This window comes from Ursus arctos, unplaced genomic scaffold (genome assembly GCF_023065955.2).
Source record: "Ursus arctos isolate Adak ecotype North America unplaced genomic scaffold, UrsArc2.0 scaffold_2, whole genome shotgun sequence".
Classification (NCBI taxonomy): domain Eukaryota; kingdom Metazoa; phylum Chordata; class Mammalia; order Carnivora; family Ursidae; genus Ursus; species Ursus arctos.
The window spans coordinates 10,696,059-10,706,323 of NW_026622874.1; the positions used below are offsets into that span (position 1 = coordinate 10,696,059).

Below are 10,265 nucleotides of genomic sequence, written 5' to 3' on the forward strand. Positions count from 1 at the left end.
ACTTGCCTTTTAAGGAATTTGTAAAGCATAGAAGTCAAGATCAAGGTGTCAGCAGGTTTGGTTTCTTCTAAGGACTCTTTCCTTAGCTTGAAGTGACCGCCTGCCTGCTGTGTCCTCACATGACCTTTCCTCTGTGCCGCACCCCTGGAGTCCTTCTGTGTGTGCAGATTTCCCCTTACAAGGACTCCAGTCATACTGGATGAAGGCCCACCCCACCAGCCTCAATTCTGTTTACTCCTTTGAAGGCCCCACCTCCAAATAAAATGCCCAGAGGTACTGGGCATCAGGGCTTCAGTGTAGGAATTTGGGTGGGTCACGATTCAGCCCAAAGCGGTTCCAGTCACCTGTACCACAGACCTTTAGGGCGAGGCAGATCCCTGACCCAAAGACAGACAACCCATAGGATAGCCAGCGGCCAGCAGGTGGCTTTGTATGAAAGTGACCCAGCGAGGGATAATGATAGTTACCCAGGAAAAAAAATCCTATTCCTTGAGAACTTGAAGTGAAACGTAGAAAGAAAAGCAGGCAGTTGGACACAGGGAGAAATGCTGAATTTTGTGGTCCATCTGAAGCCTCTTCTGTCCCATGTACGCCTCGCCCTGATGCTTCACACAATATCCAATATAAACTCACTGCATTTGGTCTAGAATAAGACTGAGCCTTGCAGCAGTGTTACATTCCCAAGCACTTTTTTCTTCAGGCAATCCTGGCACCCTGCTTCTTCTCTCGAACATCTAGTTTCTTGCTTCTGGTTTACTAAAAATGAAAGATCTCCCACATCGACCTCTGAAAATGGCTTCTAGTCGGAGGCAACGGAAATAACAAGGGTGAGAAACAACATTGCCATATTCCAGGGTGCGGTGCAAACTCTCTTCAATGTTTCAGTTGCTATTCCTGTGGTACAAACCACCCCAAACTTATGACAAAACAAAACAAAAACGTTGTATTATGTTCACATATTCTGTGGGTCAGGGGTTCAGAAAGGGGAAGCTTGTCTCTGCTACAATGTCTGGGCTCTGCTGGGAAGACTTGAAGCTTCAGGGTGACTTGACCTTAGAAGATGGGACTCCTCCCAAGGCTCGCTACTCACGTGCCTGGTGGTCAGTGTTGGCCATTGGCTGGGCTCTCAGCTGGCGAGGTTGGCTGGAGCGCCCACACAGGGCCCTGCTATGTGGCTGCTTGGGCTTCAGGGCAGGGTGCCTGGGCTTTAAGAGTGAGCATCCCAAGGGAACCAGACAAGATGGTGTATCAGCTTTCATGATCTAGCCTCACTTCTGCATCAACCCAAACTCAAGGAAAGGAAACAGAAACCCTGCCCCTCCAAGGGAGAGACGTCGAGACCACGTTGTTGGAAAGCCGGAAACACTGTTGTGGCCATCTTTGGAAAATACAGTCCCCACAGTTCACCCTCAGGCCACAGTACGTCACAGCCTTCCCATTAGCAAAATAGCCTCTTCCCCTCCCCCGAGAACACCAAGCCCCATCCCATCGTGACCCCCGTTCAAGGCAGTCAAGTCAGGTCCAGGTGTGCAGAGTTATTCAGGGGCAGCAGCTGAGTCCCACTCCTCCGGTCTACACGCAGGGACCTAAGCGACCAGCCCCCACCCCACACGCAGTGGCGGGGCCTAATCACCGTGGACACACGGGGAACAAGAGACACACCGTGCCACGGGTCCCTAAGTGGCACACGTGGCCAGCTCCTGCTTAGAGCTCAGCTCTGCACTCTGTTCTCTGGCTCTTCATTCTCTTTCCTCTGAGTCCTCATTCCTCTGCCTGAGTTTGGCCTGAGTTTGCCGCTGAGTGGTTTTTTCAGCCACCTCCCTGTCTGTACCAGCTGAGGGGTTCAAAGGTCTCCTTTCCTTTTGCACTGTTTCTTCGCTTTTAGTCCAAGCTGTCACAATTCTTTTAAAAACTTCGGGCACTCTTTGGGGGTATTGATTTATAATGTACTCCATTAGACAAAAAGCCGTGGCCACAAGTCTCGCAGAGACAGGCCTGTCTTGACCTTTGGCTCCACATCAGGCTCCGGTGGAACCACACCTTAAGATTTTTGGAAACCCCAATAGTGACCAGAGAGAGAGGTTAGATTCCAGGAGCCTCTCTGGTGCGAGGTTGGCGCATCGAGGAAGAGCAGTGAGGCAAGAAAGCTGAGCCCACATTCCTAATCAAAGCCAAGAGCCACAGGGAGGGCGGGAAGTGGCACCTGTACCAGGAGAGGCAACGTCAGACGCTCTCTGGAGGAAAGCTTGGTCGACTTAGGCCACAGGACTCTGACATCATTAAGCTCAGGCAATGAGCTAATGAAGGAAGTCACGCCACTACTGAGGGTGGCTTTACACACCCAAGAATTGCAACTACTGGAATTGTCGGATGAAGAAAATAAACTTGTTATGAAAGAGATATTTCATGAAGTAGGGCTGCAATACCAAAGATTAGCATACAGGAAAGCACCGGCAGTGAACAATTTTAAAATAGCACTGCACAAATTACTTATTTACTAAACATGGGGGGAAAGTACTTCTAAATAGAAAACGCGGCGGGGGGCGGGCATCAACCTAACAAATCGAAGTGACCGGCGTTGATGATGAGACTGTGCCATCTTGTGCCCCCTCATGTGACTGGCGCACGAGGAAGGACACAACATCACACACGCAGGATTCCTGCCAACAAGAAGTGGGATCTGAACCCACGCACGAGGAGACAATTCGATTACTCTTCACTGAGGGACATTTTACAAAAGAGATGCTTGAACTCCTCAAAAATGTCAGAATGATATGAGAATTTTTTTTTAAAGGCTCAGGAACTGTTCTAGATTTTTAAAACAATAGGATGGCTAATGAATAATTCTTGATTCTATCCTGGATTGGAAAAAAATGATTAAAACATTTAAAAATATTATTGGGACAAATGGGGACATTTGAGTTTGGTCACAATGTTAGATAATAGTAGGTTTCAATGTTAGATTTCCTGAATGTGATATTGATCCTGTTATCGAGGACAACGTCCTTGTGCTTAGAAGACATGTATTAAGACACTAAGGATAATAATAATTGAATTCTCTACGAAAAAGACTCTCAAACGTCTCACCAAAAAAATATTTGTGTGATCACGCACATGTGTGGACAGAAAGGCATAAAGCAGATTGGCAAATGGTAACAACCGACAAATCTAGACAAAGAGTGAATGGATGTTCGTTGTGCTAATCTTGCAACTTTTCTGTAGGTTTGAATTTTTAAAAAAATAAAAGGAAAGTATTACCAACTATAAAGCGTAAGTAGCACGTACTGTGTTAATTATGCGTATTCACGCTCGCACGTATGTGTTGGGCATTCCTTTCTGCAGGCTTGGGCCAGGCCCAGTGAGATGACGTAACTTTCCCAAGGTCACAAAAAAAAGTGTTAAAGTGTCCAACAAGCAGAAACCAGAAAGCCAGAACCTTCCTGCTTCCATAAAAGTCTCTCTTTCCCTTTGACTTAATAGAAAAATTCAGATAAAGAGTTCTGCTCCTTTTTGTGTCAATGAGTAATCTGCTGTGTGGATGAAAAGGTGAATTCATGAAGAGAATATACAAAACATAAAAATTCTAGGAAACGAGATTAGGTGTGCTAGGGTGGTGGGATTCAAGTTGATACTGATATTCTTTGGCCTTTTCCTTTCATTCCTCTGATGTTTGGCCAGGGGGAGAGAGAGCAAAGAGATTAGCGTCGCTATGAATAACTGCCCTCAACCGACAATTTAGGGAGTCACTGGAGCAGAACACTGCTCGGACTTCGGTATCTCTCAGCTACACATTCTCCTTCCCTTCATTTATCACCCGTGTGTCACCATCTCCTGCAAATGCCAGCCACTGGCCAGCCCAGGTCCTTCGGACCCAACCTCACACCCGTGGCAAGTCTCAGTGTGATTTCCAAGCGTGGAGGAGAGGAGCCTGGGGAGGTGACTCAGTCAGACTACTGTGAAGCCAGAGGCATGTTCTGTCATTCTGCAGGACCAAACGCAGTCCCCACTTGGTCGTCCCAGACTCGGGGCTCAGGAGTGAACTTTTCTCTTGCTTCCTTAGGACGTGACTACCTTCAAGTTGTACTTCTGCAACGAACGGCATGTGTGTGATTTTACATGTAACACATTAAATAGCAGCTTTGGAAATCTATTACGTTGTCTGGTTGGCCTAAAAAATGCCTTGTTGTGGAAGAGATATCGACCGTCCTAGGAAACAGAGTCTGGTATGTGCTGAGCTTCTGTCACTCCAAGGTCTCATCAGACGCAAGTCGCGGACAGCAGAGGGTTGCCTGCGACAGTCGCAAGACTCCCCACGGAGAAAAAGTACCTCCCAGGGAGGATGGAGGTACAGTAAGTGCTAACTGAGGACCTAGAAAGGTGGATTGTTAGAGAAGTCTCTGGCTGGTAAGAGGTCATGGGATTCTGTGTGGCCAACATAGAGACGTAGTACAACACGGAGATGGTACTTCTCTTTCTCCTCTGCCTCAGGGAGAAAAATCAGGCACAGGAATAACAGAAGAGAATGGCCTGGTCCATTCACCTCTCCTGACATTCACCCCATTCCTCGTACACACACGCATGGTCATTTCTCTGGTTGCACAGGAGCTAAAACCTTGAAGGAACTTGAACACTCCGGGAACCGTGCAGCCAAGCTCTGCTTAAGGCTAGTTAGTATTTCTTCATCGAGTCATAGTGAGAAGAAAAATCAAAGGCTTTTATCTTTATCGGTACATCTTAGCTCTAAAAATAATGTTATTTTTATCTCCCACAATGTGCTGGGTAGATGTGGAGACACGGAAGTAAGAGACATGCGGTTCCTTCTCTCCAGTTGCTCCTGGTGGTGTGGGGATGAAACCAGGGCCATGAACCAGGGAAAGAGGAGAGACGGGCAATCCAGAATAGACAGAAGACACCTCCTGAGACAGCACCCCAGCGCGTACGGGAAGAGAGAGGGTCCACACCCAGAGACAGAGAAGGGATGTCTCCTCCACAGAGACAGGAGGCATGGAAGAGAGAGCAGATAGTGATGCAGTGTGTACAACCCAGTCACCAACATTGTGACTCTCGGTTTGGGATGGAACCACTTTGAGCCTTGCTGGATTTGTCACCGCACAGTCTCAGAAGTTTCCAAAGTGGGTGGCTTATATTAAGAAAAAGAGAGAGAGTGAGAAATAACTGAGAATCATTAGACTAAGGATTTGTAGGGAATTTCCTTAATGATAGTCAGGAATTATTGCTCTAAAGGAGTCATCCTCTGTAGATACATTCTCAAGTGTGGTGATTAATGTCTCTGAAGTTAACATTTTTAATAAAAAACCCACTGTCTTTTAAGAATATAACTCGTTGTTTATATAACAGGATAAGGCAATGATTTACTTAAGTTATTCCCAAAATATAAGATAGAGATCAATCATGGAGAATGAACTAAAGGAATACAAACATCTCGCTCAGATGCCTTCTGTCACTGATTGACTAACTACGATTCAGTAAATTGGATCTTCTAAGCCTGAGCTGTACACTGACTCTAAATGCAGAAGTCCTGCAATCCTGACGGGACACAAAAGGTAGAGGTGGCTTTGCCTCGAGTGTCACAAAGCCTCTGACTAGTTGGTGACATATGCATTCACTCTTTAGCTGTTTGTTTTAATAGAGTTAACAGACTCTGGAACTGTCAGTATCAGAAAAAGTCCCTCATGGTTCAAGCTATCGAGGAAAAGCAAAGAACCTGGAGTCAGGCAGCACCCGCGCCGGGTTGTCTCACCGATGAGAAAGAGAGTCCTCGTGGTGACATATGTGCGTCTGGTTTCTCACTCCCTTAACTTGTTTCCAGCCCCCGACTGCCGATCGGTTCAGTAACATCTAGTCCCTTGCAGGAATCTTCAAGGGTCTTTGCTCCTTTTCATTTGTTAACATTTTAATTCAATCTGAACATCAGTTAGTTTTCAAAAAAAAAAAGTTTAAGATAGAGGAACAAACTAGATTCCCCACAGATATCTAATTCTTCTCTTTTCTTTCTCCTGACTACCAGGAGATATGAAGGAATAAAGTAGGGGGTGTCCCATCAGTGATTCTGGCAAAGCAACTCCCAACTTTGCATCCCAACAATGAGAGTTGGTAGTTCGTGTCTAGCCAGGAGTTTCTCTACTACTGAGCAGATTCGATTTCAAAAAGTGTGAATAAATCCATTTGTTCATACACCTATAGTGAGGCTACAATGTTCTTATACAATATAGAACAAGGATATGCAGCTTCCCGGGTTCAAATCCCAACTCTACCATTTACGACTAGTGACCTGGCTACATAATCCCTCTGTGCCTCAGTTTTCTCATCTTTAAGATGGGGGGAGGAACCAAATCTCCTTGATGTGAGAATTAAATTAGTTCATACACGTAGAATACGACCTGACAGATAAAAATTGTTCAATACTTGTCAACGCTATTACCTACCTTTAAAAACTTAAATTCCCCCCAAAGAATTGTAGATATTGATGGCATCAGTTCCAACTCTTCTGAGTTATTTCAACTCTCTTAAAAACGTGTTTTTATTTTCTCTTATTTTCACTGCATATAAAATTTATAAGAGAGTAGGTCTTCAACAACTATGGACATTTTCATAAATCTCTCTAAGTCAGGATCCTGATGTCTGAACAATGAAAGTGTCTTTTCAATAACACTGGTGGGGACAGAGCTGATGGGCCACAACTCTAGTGCATAGCTTTGTATCCAAGAAATTTAATAAGTCAAAAGATCAGACACAGAGGATGTTTATACTAAAATGAAGAGTTGAAAAGTACATGCTCTAAAAAAAAAAAAAATACGTAGACTCTGTATTGCCAGTGCCCAGAGGAACGCATGGGATAAATACATGCGCAGTGAATGGCTGTTGTAGAAAGAGTGAAGGACAAGTACTTTGGTGAACACTCTATGTGTATTATCTCCAAGACTTAAGGAGTAAAGGGTCCTGTTATTGTCGACGCTCTATAGACACCAAAACTCAGACGGGTAAGATAACGTGCCCACGCGACAGAACCATAACACCCATCTCCAGCTCTAAAGCCTTCCTTCCCCGCGATGCAGTGCAGCAGAGCGGACTGGAATTCATCTCGTACTGAGTACCAGAGATAGACCAAGGTCAGAGAGCAGAGGGCACCCGGCTGGAGCTCCATTTGAGTGTTCACTCCGGGACCCCCATTATCAAGAAGGAAGCAGAAGCCACATTTGAGCTGGAGAGAGAGGAGGAACCCAGGGTCCTGGCGAGTCTGGGGTGAGATCGCACAGACCGAGAGGAGGAAAGAGCCCTGCTTCGATTCCTTTATGGCAGGACCAGAAAGGCAGAACGTCTTTTGCTTTCCATTTGGGTTTCTTTCTTTCTTTCTTAGTTAATGGCTTTTGCGTTGTCCTGACTATAAAAGAAAAACATTCTCACTAACAATTTTCAGGCAATTCTGGAAAACCTTTTGAAAACATAAAAATCTCCTCTAACCCTGCTACGTGGAGTTAATATTGTGCTGGGTAGCCCTCCAGATATGTTTTCTTTGTGTGATTGTGTATACTTTTTCAATGCACAGAGCAGGACCCCTTTTGAAAGCCCAAGGCTGTACCCACAGACCCGACTCCATCTGTCCTAAGAGGACAACCAAACTTCACACCTGCTCTCTGACTGTCCCAGCTCAATGTCCATTTGTAGCATGAGAAAAAGATCATTATCCCCTATCACCCCACCTTAGTATGTTAGGTACTTTTAAAATAAAGTTACCTGTATACTTCGGGCTTTGGGGGATGTTCTCTACCTAAAAATTAAGGTACGTGATTCTTACTATAGTCCTCCCCCGTTGATGTGACAGAAATCACAAAAAGTGAAGCCAAACAATGAATATTTATACTTATTGTGAAATACCATCTTAAATCCTCCCCTGAAAACATGCGAGCCCACGACTTATGAAAGGCACACAGCTGCATGCATAGTGTAAAATTCTGGCTGCTGGGGATCCCTGTGGGACTTATCTAGGTATAGGGCTTTTACAGTGTCCAGTACATAATCAAATCAGTCTTTGGATAAACAAAATAAGTCGTGATTTTTGTTTTTTACTTGGCTGAAGCAAATACACTTACTGTTTTCCCTGGCTGATCTCTTTACAGTGTTTTTGTTGAAGCACAACAGGTGGCACTTATAGATGTGGTATCACACCCCAGGGAGGAATGGTAAAGCCTGCCGGAGAAGCTGACCAGTCTTAGCAAGAAGGAGCCCCAGGGGCAGCCCGCCAGCCCAAGGTGAACACGAGGTGGGCAACCCGGGGCACAGTATGTGATTTCCAAAAGGGAGGATATTTACGATCTCAAGTTCTAGTTCAGACTGCCTAGGTTGCAAAGCCAAATTCACCCCTAACGAGCTTCTACCTTTAAGTTGGTACGAAATAGGGATAGTAGTAGCACGGTGCCGTGGTGAGCAGTAAAGAAGCCAGGAAGTCAGGAACTTGCAGTGGCAGCCAGATGTGGCCAACATTCCGCAGATGTTGGGTATGGTGGTGGGCCACCAGTTTTCCTCACCTCGTTTTCACTGAGTGCTACAGGTACCCAGCATTGCAGGGAACACAAGGAGAAAGTTCCGCCATTTACCGAGCACTGTCAAATAGTAGGTCAGATCCGCAATTTACACTGTATTATTTAATCCTGACAACAGCTCTATAAGTATTCCTAAAGTATTCTTAATGTCTTTTTCAGGTAAGAAAACTGAGACTCAGAGAGATAAACTTGGTTAGCATCACCACACCTAGAAAGTTCTTTCTCTAGAGAAAAAAGAAAGGGGGCACTTCAACATTTTTCGAGTGCCTCACCCTCTATGTACTTACCTAACACGTGGAAACCAAGTAAATTCTACCTAAATATTGCGGCACCCAGTGTTCGCGAGGGTGTACAGAAACCGTCACTCTTATACAATTGCCAAGAGCTGTCAAAAACAGGGGGTGTCTATACTCTTTGGCCTAACAGCTGTAATAGAAGGGATTTGCACACATCCACTGGAACACGCCAAGATAAAAGTGCCACAATTATCGTGACAACGTCATTTATAATACCAAATTGTAATGTCGAAACAGAAGTCTTCAATATGGAACTAAACAAAGAATGCTATACAAATAATGAGATCCCATATGGCTTTTAAAGGAATAGGGTAGCTAGAAAAGGGATCCCAGATAATGTGCCTTGAGTCACGTATCAGCTCTAAGTTCAAAGAACAGACATATCTGTATGGACAGAGGCCACCAAGGGTCACTTCTGAGAGGAAATGAGACTTGAATTGAGTCTGAAATTTTAAAAAATGGAATTAATTTGGCCAGGCTAAAGAGAAGAAGAAAGTCCTCTAGAGTGGCTTACCCACGGACCAGGGAATAATGTTGTGTAGCAGAGACCCCTGGCTTTGGAGTTCAAAGCCCTGGCTTTGGAGTGGCCTGAGGCAGGACCCCCCAGAGATTGTACACGGAAGCACCCAGATTGGCATCCCCAGGACACAACAGAGTGGCCGACTGGGAGGAGAGATTTCTTTTGAAGCCTCAAGTTGCCTACCTCTCAATTTGGCTAATGGACACCAAATTGTTTCATTTAGGAATGGCAACTTAGGAACGTTGGACTGAATCGAAGGGAGTTGGTCCAGCAGGTTACGTTCGGCATATCGACAATTTCCTTTGTCTTTCTTAGAGACCTGGTTTTTCCATGACCTGGGCTCACATAATGATGTGGACATAAAACAGTGGAAAATACTAAAAATCAAGAGCTATTTTAATGGGTAGTTGAACTTATTTGTCAAAGCCAATGACTTTTATTCATATTTACTTGTTTATATATGCTTTTTCACAAAGTGACTAATTTTTCAAGAGGCAAACTGTGCTCTAGGCCTATGTGTCCTCCTTCTCCAAGCATCTGATTTATATTAGGGTTCCGTGCAAAACATCATTTGAAAAATCATGGCTCAAGAAGAAAATAAGAAGCACAGCTTGAGATGCTGGCTAATACAGATCTGCCTTGACTTATGATAGGGTTACATCCTGGTAAACCCATAGTAAATCTAAAATCTCGTAAGTTGAATGTGCATTTCATACACCTAACCTCCCAGACATCACGGCTTAGCTTAGCCCATCTTATTACATACTCGGAACATTGACGTTAGCCTACCATTGGACAAAATCATCTAACACAAAGCCTGTTTTATAATAAAGTGTTGAGTATCTCATATAATTGATTGAATAGTGTACTAAATGCAAAAAAAAACCC

At 44.6% G+C, this 10,265-nt stretch overlaps 1 long non-coding RNA gene across 2 annotated transcripts in view; it reads right to left on the bottom strand.

Moving 5' to 3' along the window:
• Nucleotides 1–10,265, bottom strand: part of LOC113262866 (uncharacterized) — a 151,670-nt gene that overhangs the window by 77,031 nt on the left and 64,374 nt on the right. The gene's annotated exons all lie outside the window — the stretch shown is intronic.